Source organism: Mauremys mutica, chromosome 1 (assembly GCF_020497125.1).
Source record: "Mauremys mutica isolate MM-2020 ecotype Southern chromosome 1, ASM2049712v1, whole genome shotgun sequence".
Taxonomy (NCBI): Eukaryota; Metazoa; Chordata; order Testudines; family Geoemydidae; genus Mauremys; species Mauremys mutica.
In genome coordinates, this window is record NC_059072.1 from 166,927,862 (window position 1) to 166,944,299 (window position 16,438).

Consider the following 16,438-nt stretch of genomic DNA (forward strand, 5'->3'; position numbering starts at 1 on the left):
TCTACTGACCAGGGGTGGCTGCAGGCCCCAGCACGCCAAGCGTGTGATTGGGGCGGCAAGCCTCGGGGGGCGCTCTGCCGGCGCTGCAAGGGCGGCAGGCAGGCTGCCTTCTGTGGCTTGCCTGCGGAGGGTCCGCTGGTCCCACAGCTTCGCAGGAGGTCCTCCAAAGCGGCGGGACCAGCGGACCCTCTGCAGGCAAGCCGCGGAAGGCAGCCTGCCTGCCGTGCTTGGGGCGGCAAAATTCCTAGAGCCGCCCCTGCTACTGACCATTGTTTAGAGGTACTAAGCACCCACTGATTTCTGAAAAATCAGGCCACATTCTTCTACTCTAACATAAAAAGCCAATGCAAAAAACCCCTCCAGTTCTGGAACTAAACCCAAATATTGGATTTTGAATATGCTTTAATAGTGCTCATGGCACTTCTTGGATGGATGAAAGCACTTGCTCTTGAGGGTCATCCTTCACAATGATCTTTGGATTTTGCCACTGGTTAAGTAACATACCCTGTTCTAACTTATTACTTAGACCCAAAGTCTGCCCATATATGCGTGAGTACAGCTCTTATTAACTTTAATACAGTCAGGCCCATGTACCCGAGGCAGAATTTATCTCTTAATTAGCATGCCACAGCTTTTTCCAATTCTCTTCCCAGCAGAGCATATTTATATCAGCGAGGCATCCAGAAATTCCAAGCATTGCTTTTAGTGGCTGAAAGTGATGAGAATCAATATTTAGCTTGCCTGGGGAGATGGATATTGTCTGTAGGCAGAACATAATCTGTGACTAATGTATTTTTCTTTGTACAGAGGTCAGGAATACCTGAACATGTGGAGATGTTAAAAACAGGTTAGATGAAGTGCTTAAGAACAGTATATATATTCAGCAAGAGCAGCAGTCCTGCCTCAATGGGTGGGTGGGTGGATGGATATAAATGACCTACTGCATCTCTAATATAGGATGTATGATTTTTTTTTTAAGTGAAGTATTGTACAGTCAAGCAGAGCTGCTGTTGTAATCACGTCACTATTTCAGAGCAGTACGTTTAGAAAGGAGTGGGGATGGGGCATATTTTCTAAAACTGGATTTTACACAGTCTTGGTCTTGAATTGAGGCTGAAACAAAACAACATTCAACAAAGTGCTTAAGCACATGCGTAAATCCCATTGATTTCAAGTAAGGGCAAGTCCTCAACCAAATTCCTAGCCTGAGTGCAGATTATAAACAGGCATTGGGGATGTAAATAATCATTGTCCCTTCCCCTTGTCCCCAAGTTACAGAGCAGATGCTGCTGCAGCCCCGAAGATGCAATAATTCGGTGGTCCTTATGCATCCCCTTCAGATGTGATTGGGAGTGTGAGATCCAGGAGAGGGAGGGTCTTCCTAGAAGTACGTTCTCTTGGCCTGCCCTTGCCTTGCCTCTGAGGAGCTGAGTTCCATGCTGAGCAAGAGGTGTGTACTCCATGAGGGCAGGGGACTGGACTCGATGACCTCTCGAGGTCCCTTCCAGTCCTAGAATCTATGAATCCTTCTTCAGCTAGCCATATCCTGCCTTATTGCACAGAAGAATCACACCAGTTCTGGCCCTCTGTGGGACTGGGATTTTCCCCTTAGAGCAAAGTTTTCCTTTTTGATTTTCCTGGTGTATCTTGAACTCTCCCTCTTCTTGTACTGACATGGGAGATAGGAGACTAAATTAGTAGGGAAAGCAGAATAGTAGTCAAGAGTCGCTCTTGTGTGGCTGTGAGAGGAGAACTTTGCCCTTGATTTGCAAACATCTTTCACAAATCAAACTGCTATACGGCATCAGGGGGAAGCCCTGGAAAAACTGGGCTTAGCTGTTTTGTGTGTGTTGCTGCAGGGAGGGAAGAAGGTAATTTGTCGCTCCATGGACTGTACTGTGGTGGAATTGAGCTTGCAAGTAGTAAACTACTGAGCACCCCGGTGACAGGCCATAGTATTTCACTACCTCAGCCCCCCCTTGTTGCCCAACTCACAGGCAAACAATATTGGTTTCAGCCCACAAGGGAAAAGGAAAAAACTACTACTAGTAGTGCAAATGTAATAGCAGCATTCACACCTTGTGACAGAAAGTTAAGCCTAAGGGCATTTTTGATCATAGAAAGCCTTGTCCTTTCTGGCTGGCTTTGTAGCACTGCTGTCATTTCTCTACTCCAGAATACAATTTCATCAATCTCAGTGCCTGTGCCTGTTGTCCTGGAGGGAGGAAAGGTACCATAATAATATATTAAAAAAAAACAAACCCATCAGAAGAGTATGAAGAACCTCCTACTGAGAGTGCATTGTAAGCAAATTGACATAGTGAAATGTACTTCAGCCCATTCCGTGCTTTGTTTCCTTGAATACGTTTTTGATGATGATTAGGAAAGTAATTTTTCTTGGGGTGTGGGCACTTGTTTTGTGTTTCATTAATAGCCATGCACTATACATTACTAAACAGGATTGGAATTTAGTAATGTATCTCATGTGGAATATGAATCTTCTGTTTAGTGCAGTTAAGTGTGTACATGTTTTGTTTTTCACAACAAAAAATACATTAAAAGAACATTAAGGCTGTGAAATGGAAAGGTACAGCTAAGGATGAAACCTGCACACAATGCAGAACTCCATGTTAAAGCTAGACTACTGCTACACTTTCTTGAGGTAGCCCCTGAGGGTTTGATACTTTGGTGTGAATTTCCTTCTTTGTTTTGCTGTGTTAGTCTGGATCTGTAAAAAGCGACAAAGAGTCCTGTGGCACCTTATAGACTAACAGAAGTATTGGAGCATGAGCTTTCGTGGGTGAATACCCACTTCGTCGACTTCTGTTAGTCTATAAGGTGCCACAGAACTCTTTGTTGTTTGTTTGTTTTGCAACTTTAATGTTCTTTACCTGTCTGGCTATGTGAACTGGGGGTGGGGGTGGGGGAAAAGGAGAATCTGTCATTTATCATTTATTTTTTTCAGTTGAAACACCTGTAACTAATGCCCCCATGAAACAATGAGCCATGCACAGAATAAATGTTGATGTGCTCTGTGAATTTCTTAATGTAAATTTTTACTTGATTGTTGTGTATTTCCATAATTAGTGTAATTATATCTAATCACACAATTTATGTATGTATGTTTAATCTCATATTTACAACTGTTTTATAATGATAAAAATCATTAAGGAAGACAAATCTTTATTGGGCATAACCTTTTTGTATATTTAAATACGTGGTGTATAAACCATGTACACAGGGCTTGAAATGCAACATCTCAGACATTTGAAAATGCGGTTACTTTAGTACAAGGGTTTCAAACGTGAAATAATGGCACAGGCCTTAATTTGGGTAAACTGATGTAATTTATCCATCCCAGAGATAATGCTGTAAATGCCACCTGCATCCTTGTATTTGTTGTCCTAGTGAACTTTGGAAATCCTATTTTATTAAACTGGGACAGGTCATCTGTGTTTCTTTTTTTAGGTTCCCACTGTAAGATGCTTCAGCTTAGTAACACGGGTCTTTTCATCCTGATGTTATGGGGTAGAGGACAGTGAATGACATGGAATTTGAAGTTAAGCATAACTCTGAAAACTAGTTTTTGGGTTCACAAAAATAACTTTGATCCCCCCCCCTTGTAATCTATAATCATGAGTGTCACAGTTCAACGCAACTGTACCTGTATTCCCCCTCTATGGAGCAGCAAGGGCATCCGGCTCCACTGGCAGTTGTCTCTCTTGGGTGGAGACCCATGTCTCTCTCCCTTCTGATGAGGTATTTCCAGGCTGAACAGTTTCCTGGCCTCACTGTGTTATTCTCAGCAAGAGGCTCTGCCTAAGCAGACCTGCTTACTTTTTCCTCAGAGACTAATAGAGAAATTGCTCACTGTTATAAGTTACCCACACAGCACTTCCTATACAAGCCTGTTTTATTCTCAATTCCTGCATCAAGTCCATAACTTCTGGTTGAACTAGATCAGGGGTGGGCAAACTACGGCCTTGCGTCTGGGCCTTCAGATGTATTAATCTGGTCCTCAAGCTCTTGCCAAGGAGCGGGTCAGGGGCTTGCCTCACTCCGCGTGTGCCGTGGCTCCCGAAAGCAGCAGCATGTCCCCCCTCTGGCTCCTACGTATAGGGGCAGCCAGGGGGCTCATCACACTGCCCCTGCACCAAGCACCACCCCTGCAGCTACCACTGGCTGGGAACCATGGCAAATGGGGGCTGCAGGTGTGGCACCTGCAGACAGGGCAGCGCACAGAACCACCTAGCTGTGCCTCCATGTAGGAGCCGGAGGAGGGACATGCCGCTGCTTCTGGGAGGTGCTTGGGGTAAGCACTGCCCAGAGGCTGCACCTCTGATCCCTCCTATGTCCCAACTCCCTGCCCCAGCCCTGATTCCCCTCCTTCCCTCCAAAGCCCTTAGTCCCAGCCCAGAGCACTCTCCTGCACCCCAAGCCCCTCATTCCCAGAGCCTGCACCCCCAGCCAGAGCTCCCTCCTGCACCCTGAACTCACCATTTCTGGCCTCATTCCAGAGCCTGCACCCCCAGCCCACCCCCTCCCACACCCCAAACCCCAATTTTCTGAGCATTCATGGCCCACCATACAATTTCCATACCTAGATGTGGCCCTCAGGCCAAAAAGTTTGTCCACCTCTGAACTAGAGCATGTCTTTTAGGACCTTCAATCTTGACCTAAACCTTCCAGGTGATTGAGAATCTACCATGTCTCTTGGTCTGCTTTACAGAGAGAATGTTACCTTGGGACAAAAATCTAAAAGGAGACAGACTAAAAGGAAGGCAGTTTCCATTACCAGTAACTTTTGGTTCCCCCTCTGTGGTTATTTTGGATATTTGTGTTTGTGAATTGAAGCTTTCTGCTCCACAGCTCCTTGGTCCTTTTTTAGCCAGTCCTGCAGTGTGTCTAGTGACTGTGGTTCCACTGCTATAGAATGATGACTTCACAGCAGCAGGAGGTAGGTAGGGGAGGGGTAATGAGGGAGTACTCCCTTTGAAGACAAAGATCTTGAATAATTAACCAACATGGCAAGACAAATGCTATCAAAATCATGGCAGATAGCTTAAAGTAGATACGCTGTGGAAATCCAGCTCTGGAAATCAAAACACTTTAATTGTAAAGTAATATTCTTTTTTAACTTAGTTTTTTTTTAGATAACTGGAAAAATAAAACATTAATCACAATCTAAAAGTGATCAATTTAAATATCTGCCTGCTGAGAGGAGTAAGCAGTTTAATTCTGGGAGCCTGCCAGCTTCTGCTTCATTCTCAATCAGCAGTGAGTTGTGCTCATAAATCTTCCATGCATCAATGGCAGATTATACACCCTAGGGCTATATAGTACACTCCCTTCAAGCCACACTCAGAATTTTCATTGACCGTAATGGGGGTGGAATGACGCCTGGTATGAATGGTAATAGGAAATCAAGTTAATTTCTTGGTTACCAGTCTTGATGCAGGGCTGCGGGAAGGTAAATTGATGTCTTGGACAACAAGTTAGGTGTCAGCTACCATCTCCCACCACACCACCTTCCAGGGGAGTCAGTCCTTACATCTTTACTTCCTCGCAGCCTCTTGTGTCTGAGCCCAGTGTCTCAGCTTCATCTACTGGTTCTGACAAGATCCCCTCCTCCAGGGGAGCAATAGAACTTGGAAAATTACATGAACATTTGTTGTATAAGAAACACTTACTGTTATAGTAGAGTACATAGATTTACCCTGTTCATGGATCAGATATCTGTGCATCTTTGTAATCAAGGAAGTTGGTACTTAAGAGCACATGCTAATATAGCTTAATGGATACCTAGAATTCTGGGTGCTGTCCTGTTCCCCTCACTTTTTTTAAGATATCAGTATCTATTTAGGGTTGATTGTGGTTTTGAGCTTGTTTCTCAATATTTTCTGGCAATAAAATTCACCTGTGTAGGTCTGTAATGTTTCAGAGCATATAAAACATTTTAAATTATTCTCTTTTTGATGGGCCATAATTATACATGTGTATAAACAAAACACAGCTATTTCTTAATCACGTGCACAATGTCAATGATCTCTCTGTGACACACCAGGCTACAGTCGAGACAAATGAGCAGTTGTGTGAAACCTGCCCTGCAACCCCTGGGTGCCTTACACTGCCTTCAGGAAGTAGCTCTCATCTGGACTGCTCAAACAGCCTTCTAGCTAGCGAGAGAGAGAGAGAGAGTGTGTGTAACTGCAGCCTGCCAGCCACACTTGGGTTATACTCTGGCTCTCACTAACCTTGGTTATACTGCAGGGTGACCCCAATACACTCCCAGTATCAGATTTCCCCCCCAGGAATGTATAGTCTGTACTGCCCAGTGCTCTCCTGGACAGTACAAAATATTTTAAGTTCATTCTTCCTTAAAGGGAATAATATGCCACCTTATTTCAAATGATTTTTTAATTTAAACACACTGGCTTAGATAAAAAGGTAAAACAGGTTTATGAACTGCAGACAGAACTACAGAGATTTTAAATGTGTACACATAATGAGGTGTCAAAATCAGAAATAGTTACAAAAACTAAAGATAAGACATTTACTAATACCTTACTTCACAAACTTTATCAGTTTCAAGCAAAGTTGCTCACCGCATGCTGTCAGCAGTCTTACTGACCAAATGCAGTAGGTCAGGACCCCTCACCCATAGTCCAACAAATACTCTCTTTGTTGCTTCAGGTACAGTGAATGCAATGGTCAGGAAGAGAGACAGGGAAGATGCCTTGGGGTGTTTGTCCCTCCTTTTTATAGTTTCAGTCCTTCTTTTGAAAACACTTCCAGCTGGGCACTAGGAGACAGTCATTGTGGAAGGATGTTCCCTGGTAGCTTTTTCTCACCTGTTTGTTTCCCTTCCTCCCTGATGTCTCTGTTTGCTGCTTAAATGCAATTTAATCAGAGCATGCATTCTGTTGTTTAAGACAGATCTGTTTGCCAATCTTTGTTTGGGCAGGGCTGCGGGGTTTGGAACATGTGTTAATAACACCATACAGGGAAATCTTATAACTTTATGTACAATGTTGCCACCCATTTTATTAGGGCAATACTGACCAACAAAGTATCAGTTTTCAAATGATACCTTCCAAGACATGCCTTGTACAAAAATTATTACAGTAGTGTGTAAGTTGTAAACACAGAGGTATATTATGTCACACTCTTGTTTCCTGAGTCAAGTATTATTGGTCTACTTGATTTCTTTGGAAAGCTTGTGGTGCCATAGGATGCTTTGAACTATTTGTAAAATCTCTTCAAGGAATACGTGAGGGTGAAATACATTCCACTCATAGAAAGTTTGATTTTTGGGGGGTGGTGGTGGGGAGGGCTCTCTACATGTAGGGTGTATTTCACCCTAGGGAGGTGAAATCCACTCTCTCAATCTTCAGTAGAGCAAGGAGAAATTTTTGATCTGAAACGCTTTTTGGTGAAAAATCCAACTTTGGCAACACTGAAATGTTTCAGGACTTCATGTTAGTTTTGTCACATTGTTTCAGGGAAAAAATCCACCAGAACTAAATGTTTCATTCTGATATTTTCAAAATGAAAAACATTTTAAATATTTTGTTTCAAACAATGTCTTATGCCAAACTTTCCTTCAATTTAAAAACAACAACAAAAAAAAACCAAACCAATCAAAATGAAATGTCTTGATTTTTTTTTTGTTTAAATGAAACTTTTGTTTGACCCCACAACCTCTCCACCCCCTGGAACTGCCAGTGAATTGAAAATTGTTATTCACACAGCTCTAATTTGGAGCCAGGGAATACAGTTGCCATGCAGCTCCTTATACCTGCTTGTCCAGCCAATGGGAATATATTGCCAGTTGCACAATGAATTGAGGCCATAGGAGCTGTATAAAGGGGAATCCATTGGCCCCTCCTGGACTTGCCTCCAACACTCCCTTCTGTAGAGCCTGTGTGAAACTGGTGCAGAGAGACCTTTTTTAACTATGGTGTCTCTGCACAGGGCTTAGCAGCTGCATGGAGCTACATCTGAATTTTGCCCTGAATGAATAGTCCAAAGGTCAGAGATGACAAAATGTAATGCAAATATAAAACACTTTGATTTAAAGTGTTAAAAGTCACAAAAGCATTCTCTACCCTAACCAGTTACAGAGACCAATCTGTTACTGCCAGCAACACCTCTGCCAGAGTTACAAAGAGGAAATGAATTCCTCGACTGAGAGCTCTCTGGCCTGGGGACCATCATCACTGTGGAGTTTGTTTGCATAGTCTAGTACAAGTGGCCCCCTTGGAAGTTAATTAGGCATTGTCCCAAATTGAAATTAATAAATAATGACTTCTACAGAATTTCCCTTGAGTGAGGAAGAGGACTAAGAACTAACTACAGCAGGGGTAGGTAATCTATGGCATGCATGCCAAAGGCGGCACACAAGCTGATTTTTCAGTGGCACTCACACTGCCCAGGTCCTGGCCACTGGTCCGGGGGGCTCTGCATTTTAATTTAATTTTAAATGAAGCTTCTTAAACAAACATTTTAAAAACCTTATTTACTTTACACACAACAATAGTTTAGTTATATATCATAGACTTATAGAAAGAGACGTTCTAAAAATGTTAAAATGTATTACTGGCACATGAAACTTTAAATCAGAGTGAATAAATAAAGACTTGGAACACCACTTCTGAAAGGTTGCCGACCCCTGAACTAAAGGCTTCCAAGAACTGAGTACACATGCCACAGTTCATACAAGTCATGAAATTGTGCCTAAGGATTAAGAAAAAAAATCACATTGGGACTTCAACCCATAATGCTCTCTGGTTAGAGAGGGCTCTATCTACCTATCTTAAAGCTTGCCAGTGAAATAATTGTAGCCTGTAGTTATAGTGCTATTTAGTCAGTGTATTATTAATGCTGTGCAGGTGACACAACAATATTATAGCATTATACAGAATTTCTCCATGATACTTAATGTTACAGTTAAAAAAAACAAAGTGAAGTTAATTTTTTTGGAAGTACCTTTACTGTTTTTGGATGAATAACAGAGTGGGGTGTGTGTGTGTGTGTGCGCGCGTGTGCATAGAGAGCACAAGATACAACATGTTCTTGAGTATTGCTCTTCTGGCTTTGAGTCTTTCTGTATGTATGTGCTTCATCCTGCAGTTTCTGCCCAAGAAAGCCCAAAGATGCTATTGGATAGTAATGGTATAAATTAAACGGAGATATTTGCTTCCTCGGCGCTTCTTGCTTACTCCATGTCTCCTGGCTGTAAAAGTGAATATCTTTTATTTCCTGCACACTGCTCAACTTCATATTTCATTTCATGGCCTCTGTTACAAATCTGAGCATAATAGACTGTGATGGGCTGGAGGGGGTTCTCTGAGCTGATTTCCCAGCCTTCTCTGCCTGCCACTAAATCAGTCCTGCACAGATTACTTATCCCTGAAGCTCATAAAAATATTTCTGAAGTGCAATTTTTATTTGCTTTCAGAATGGACTGGATTGCGCCAGATAACATATTTTCCAAAGATTTCCCTGGGGCAGAAACCCCCTGGGTCTCTTGCAATAATTTCATACTCGCTCCCTTTCACTGCATATTCCAAACAATGCGATATACTCAGCAGCACCAGAGTTCTTGTGCGTGCAGATGATGGAGGAGGAGCTTGGGGGAAGATGACTTTAAGACACCCTGGCACTCTCCCAACCCCCAGGACAGTTGGATGCAGGGTCAGACCCTAACATAGTTTACAAGCACTGTAGCTTTAAAGTTGCTCCATATTCTGCCTGTAAAAGCCCCCCAAGGGCGGCTATGCCATTTAGGGATTGCAGGAGTGCAGTACGGTCAGGCCAGGCCCCTCCTGCTTCTGGCATGCTCCCTAATATGGGTGGGTGGGGCCACTCAGAGGTGACATTGAGCTTACAGTGTCAGCTCTACACCTGCAGAGGAGTCCAGTGAATGGTTCAGGCTCAGGCAGACTTTTTTGTGTAGGAACCCCTCTCTTTCATTACCTCCTTCATGTAAATGTAGGGCCCAATTGTGTCCAGCTTCTCCGAGTTGTATGGAACATTCTATGCTGCACTCATTGCCATGGCATTGGAGGACACACAAAATGTGGTACCATTTTTCAAAAGCACCCAAGTGACTTAGGAACCTATTTTAAGACATGATTTTGGGAGTTAGGCCCCAAGTCGCTTTTGAAAATGAGATTTAGGGTCCTAAGTCACTTATGCACTTCTGATCATTTTACCCAAGGAGACTAATGGCTATCAAATAGGATTCCTTTCCAAACCTCTGCACTGGGTAAAATTACATGCAAGCTAATGTTGTTGTTGTTTGTTTGATTATTTGTGGTCATGGACCAGGATCAAATTGTGCTATGTGCTGTACAAACACAGAACAAAATGACAGTCTCAACCCCATAGCACTAGCAATCTAAGTGTTGTCTTCTAAGGGTTTTGCGGCGCTCACAATTTGATTGCTAGTCTCGCAATATGTGGTGTTTTTCCAGGAGCTGAAGCGTTAAGGGAGGCTGTTATTATTTCATGCAACTCTGGGCTTTCTTTTCTTTTCTTTTTTTTAAGTTAAATTTCTAGTCTTCACGGTTATGGAGTAAAGCTTGAAAATATGATCCCTAATGGGTCAAACCCCAGAGGTAAATAAAAAGAGCCCTGGATTTATTATTTTGTAAATCTCACCATTTTAAAGCCAATCTCATAATTTTTGTGTCTTGACTCTCGAATTTTGGTTGGTGTTGGCAATGCTATGAAAGGTGCAAATCAGACTTATGGTCGAGAGAATCTGCCCCACTATGTGGTTGACACTAATGCTCAGGGATTCCTGTTTCCTTTCAGACCACCCCCAGACTTGCATTCCAGAATCTCCAGTCCCATACTAATGTATATCCCTCTAGGAACACGATCCTCTTTCTTCAGTTCCACGCCTCATACTATACCCCAAAAATCTGCTTCTCATCATTTCTGATCCATTTGAGTTAGGCAACTAGTATATCAACTAATATTATGCTCACCACTGCTTGTTTTCTCTTCACAGTTAATTTTAAAATTGCTGCTTGCTATGCTGCACTAAGTAGAATGACTGGTTCTGCTGTTGGGTCAAATAGGATGTATTTACAGATTCGTTTAAATGAAACTCTATGCTCTGAAATGCTGTCACATTTTTTTAGTGCATCGAAGTTGTCTTGTCTAATCACCAGTCTCAAAAGTGTACTTAGGCTTCAGTAATTCTTAATAAATCTAGCACGATAACATACTATGCCCAGAAATTGGTTCATGTCTTACTATATATAGAGCTAAGTCTTTCAGCTTCATTAATTTCTTTCTCTTTCATAGACTCTGGACAAACATCCTTACTGGATAATGCATATCCATTGCAGTCTTCCTCCCCACCCCCCATGAATTTAGTTTTCTTTAAGAATTCTGTTATGATTTTAAAAAATCAGATACTTCTCTTGAGGCTCTATTGTGGTTTTCTTTCTTTCTTTATATTGTTCCAGAATATCACCACTATAATTAAATGCATTCACTACAGATTGTATCACCTGTCTGATTACATCTTGGAAAAATTCTACTGCAGAGGAAAATAAAAATGATTTAGGAAGGAAAGATGGTGTGTGGGACTGGGATTTAGGAGGTTGGAGTTCAGTTTTCAGTTCTGCCAGAGACTCCTTGTGTGATTTTTGAGTAGGTCGCTTTATCCCTTGGTGGCTCAATTCATCACCTGTGAAATGTAGAGAACGTATAGTCTCACTCTTAGTCTGTTTTGTCCATTTAGACTGCAAGCTCTTAGGTGCAGGGACTCTCTCTTACTATATGTTTGTATAGTGTCTATCTAGGACAATGGGGCCCAGATCTAGGCTGGAGTTGCTAGAGGATTTCCTAATACAAATAAGCCCAATATGAACAGATTAAATAAATACTGAGCTGGAGTCCTCTTCTGGTTCTAATTAATGACTATCTTTGAGATGCAACTTAGAAAATGTTTCGTTTCCATTTACCATCTATAAGCTCTCATTCATTGTATTTGTAGAGGTGGGTGAATACTATGCAAAATTGTTCATGAACACTTATTCATATGTGTAAATTCATTGGCTTTGCATACACACATGACCATAACATGATCTTTTAAAGCTATTTTCTTGTAGTTGTGATCAAAGAAGATAGAAATAGGCAGAAGTTTAAAAGGAGAAAATAGGAATAGGCAGTGTCCTTTAAAATACAAGATTATTTTTAAATGTTTTGGGAAAATTGAGTTGTACACGTGTGACTCCCTGTACCCCATGTTCACCCCTGTTATATGGTTATGATATAGTTTGTGAAAAGCATGCCTTTGTGACATATCATTTGAAAACTCATAATCTGCTGAATATTCATATCCTGTTGAAATGTGTGTAAATTGACACTGCCTGTCAAATTATGAGATTTTGTTATATGATTGCTAATGAAATATGCTGTAGTTCTGGGTGGACTAGATGGACCATGGGTCTGATCCCTTGGAGCAACAATTATGTTGCTAATGAGACTTCACATAGCTTTTCAACTAGGCAATAATTTTATTTTCTTGGGACCCTTCCCTTTTTTTTAGTTCAATTCAGTTTTAGTTTCTCTTGGTTGCTGTTGTAAAGTTGTCCTGAAAAGAAATGATGAGGTCAGACAGCTTGTTACATTAACAGAAACATTCATTTAAAAGTCGTCTTCAGGTGGAGCACATAGATCTGCTCTATTCATGGATAGTATTAATCCTTTGCAGATCTTTCTAGTCAACCAAAATTGAAGCATTTGATTGACATCTTGCTTAGGCAGAATGCTGGTATATCTTGAGCCTGCAGAGATGACTCCTCAGCTCAGGGGTAAGGCACTTTGAGGAAATGTTAGTTTTGACTTCATTGTTAAGGTTGCACTCAGGCTTTCATTACAAGCCTTCTTTTAACTGGCTCCCTTAAGGACTTGTAGGTAGGGTAACTAAATATCCCAATTAATATCAGGACTGTCCCGATATTAGGGGCTTTGTCTTATATAGGCACCTATTTTTCTCCCCCACCCCGTCCCCAGCCACCATTATCCTCCCCTGTCCCAATTTTTCACACTTGCTGTCTGGCCACCCTAGTTGCAGGTAAATTTACCAAATGGGCTATGAATTCACTGGAAAAAAAAGGTATGTTTTTTACCTTAAGAGAGCTAACTTGGGATAGCTTTCTCAATGCAAAATACTAATGGAGACAAGGCACAGGTGGTATTTATTTCATTGTAGGTAGCTGAGGTAAATTCCAGGGGGGAGGGGGAGTACAGTGATGATCTCGACTAGTTACACTGAAGTAAAAACTACCCGTATCCCCTAGGATTTTGTATCCAGACAGCTATCTCCAGGTAAAAACACACCTTTTTTTTTTTTTGCAGCGAATACATGATAATAGTCATTGGCTCCCTCTCACTAAAGAATTGGCAGTGTAAACTTGGGTTACTTAAGTATGATGAAGGTACTTCAATGTTAAGCAGCAACCTTAACTTCAGCTAAACAACATATTTCCTCTGTCATAAACAGAGGACTTCAGTTCCCAATGCTTTCACTACAGCTTCTGTAATTAGCACTAAGTTCATTTTAAAGTAAAAAACCTCCTCCCCATGCCCAAATTAAACATGCTGCATTTATAGACTCATAAACTCATAGACTTTAAGGTCAGAAGGGACCATTATGATCATCTAGTCTGACCTCCTGCACAATGCAGGCCACACAATCTCACCCACCCACTCCTGTAACAAACCCCTAACCTATGTCTGAGTTATTGAAGTCCTCAAAGTGTGGTTTGAAGACCTCATTGATAGATGTGGCACCGAGGCACAGAGAGATTCTGTGACTTGCCCTTGGTCACAGTGCGTCAGTGCTGGAGCTGAGATTACAACCTAGATCTCCTGGTTCCCTGTCCTGTGCCTGAAGCACAAGACTACCCTTCTTCTTGGCTGTCACTGCACAGTGTCTTTTTAACCTGTCTAGGTGCTTATGTGGCTGCGCTGCACCATGGTCTGACTGTCGCTGATCTCTTGCTGCTACATTGAGCCCTGAAACCTCATAAATGAAATGTGGTTTCTGAGCAGTTTTCTTGATTAAAGCACTTGAATGAATAAATAATGAAGTGGACTTAACAGCTGGGGAAGAAATGGCTCAGATAGAGCTGTAGGTCTAGAGAGGATCTGTTTCCAACATTATTTTTCATTTTTATGGATTATTTAAATGAAGTCACTAATCACAATGGCTCATAATGTTTTCATTTTGTATAACAGCATTTACTTTGATCTTCTTGTTACTGTACTCAGCACGCTCTTATGATATCTACCCGACAGTCTCTTTCTCTAATGTACAGGCAAATGAGAATTGTAAGCCTTTATTTCCTCCCCATTTCATCTGGAAACAAAGATGAAATTCAAGCCTTGAAGTGTTTTCATTCTTTTGTTTTCTTTTGCAATAGCAGGGCAAGCTGCCCTCATGCTGCCCCACCAATGTGTTTTGATCTTGTCCTGCCTGCAGCATTTTTGAGATATTCTCTCAGCGTAATGACAAAACTGTGACCAGGAAAATCACGAGGGTGGTCAAGCAGGGCAGCTCAAAGGGGTGAACTATGTCGCACTGGTTTATGGGCACATCTGCAAAGGGCTGGAAACAAGGATGCTAAGCAAGGGATGCTTGAAAGCTACCTCTTCACTAGTGGCGTAGTGGTGTATAAACTAAGCTTTTTGGTATTCCAGCCTGGGCAGAGGCATGGTAGGCATTTAAGGGTATACAGCGCTGCCCTTATTTCAAATTGGGTTTATTGGTATATTGAATTGGGTTTATTGCCCTTATTTTGAATTGCATTTTTTCAGCACTCACTTTCACTTGGAAAGTGACCACACTGTGCATGAATCTAATGCTTTGGAGAGTTTTATAAATAAATACATTTTAAAAAAGTGAGTAAATGCAATATTTTCCATTTACCATCTTCACCCTCAACTACACTACTGCTCTTCACTAGAATGGATTTTGTTGTCTCTAGTAACAGGGAACAGTATGCTTATTTGATTTCTTTAAATGGTGCCTAAAACATGCTAGGATTTTTAGAGGCTGACAGAAAAGGAAGTCCCTGCCCTAAGAGCTTGTGATCTGACATTCAGACACAATACAGTGAATGAGAGCAACAGGCATTGCGGTGGGCATAGGATGTAGAAGGAAAAGGTTTAGAAAGCTTAGGCTGTGCAGTTACTTGATATGCACAATGGATTGTTCTATTAAAAATACAAAGAGCTCAGTTCTGCCTCTTCCAGGGAGGAGATTTCTAGGGGGAACTAAATGGGCAGATGCCTTTACCACAGCCATGGCCAGTATTTCCCTCAGCTGCTCTCCTGCTAACACTTGATGGCATGCAACGACCAGGCCCTTGCCTCCCGCCAACCATCAAAACATGTAATCCCAGAGGACTTAACCCATTGCTCCCCTAGTGTCTGGTGAAGCTAAATGATGGCTGATTCCTGCATAGGTGTGACAAAGGTAGATGGGAGAGAAGGAACTGCATAATTTGGCCTAAAGAGCAGAAAGAAAAGACTCCCTCAGGAAGACGTAGGGGTAAAAAAATGGAAGTGCTGATATATTTTAAAATACGACAGTGAATTTCCAAAATTTTTAAAAAAAATTAGTGCCCTAAGTTAGTTCTTTTTCCCTATAGGAGATAAATGGCTCCCAAAGAAAAACATTTTTGCTTGAATTTTGCAGTTAGCAAACACAAATCATGTCCAGCTCTGAGGTGAGCCAGAACATGGGATGAGCACAGCTTTAAAGAAAATAAAAATAAAAAAGGTAGGAGGGTGTGTGGGGGTGTGCGTACCTTTAGAGCATAAAGAAATGAGACAATGGAATAGCAGACAGAGAGCTGGTACCAAACAGCCAGATTCACAGGAAAGGGCAAGCCATCGGCAGATGAGATGAAAACACTTCAAGGTCCAAAAGTGACAGCATAGCATTTTAATGCTTACTTTGCAGTTTCAAACCGCAAATAAAATCTCTAGAGAGACAAACTGGCAAAGGGGAAAATGTAACTCTTAGAGTCCTGGATCTAGAATGTCATCTCCAACACAGAAAGGGGAGAGGAATGGAGAGGCTGGGAAGTGCTATATCAGGGGTAGGCAACCTATGGCACTCACGCCAAGGGTGGCACGCGAGCTGATTTTCAGTGGCACTCACGCTGCCTGGGTCCTGGCCACCAGTCCGGGGGGTTCTGCATTTTAATTTAATTGTAAATGAAGCTTCTTAAACATTTTTAAAACCACATTTACTTTACATACAACAATAGTTTAGTTATATATTATAGACTTATATAAAGAGACCTTCTAAAAACGTTAAAATATATGACTGGCACGCGAAACCTTAAATTAGGGTGAATAAATGAAGACTCGGCACATCACTTCTGAAAGGTTGCCGACCCCT

General features: G+C 41.8%; 1 protein-coding gene across 1 annotated transcript in view; it reads left to right on the top strand.

Annotated features, from left to right (window-relative positions):
* The first annotated feature begins 1,282 nt into the window (after positions 1–1,282).
* The window catches only part of ZPLD1 (zona pellucida like domain containing 1), a 66,166-nt gene continuing 51,010 nt past the window's right edge, over positions 1,283–16,438 (top strand). Inside the window, exon 1 of the mRNA XM_044984526.1 lies at positions 1,283–1,450. The gene's annotated coding sequence lies outside the window, so the exon portion shown is untranslated. The remainder of the gene's footprint in view (positions 1,451–16,438) is intronic.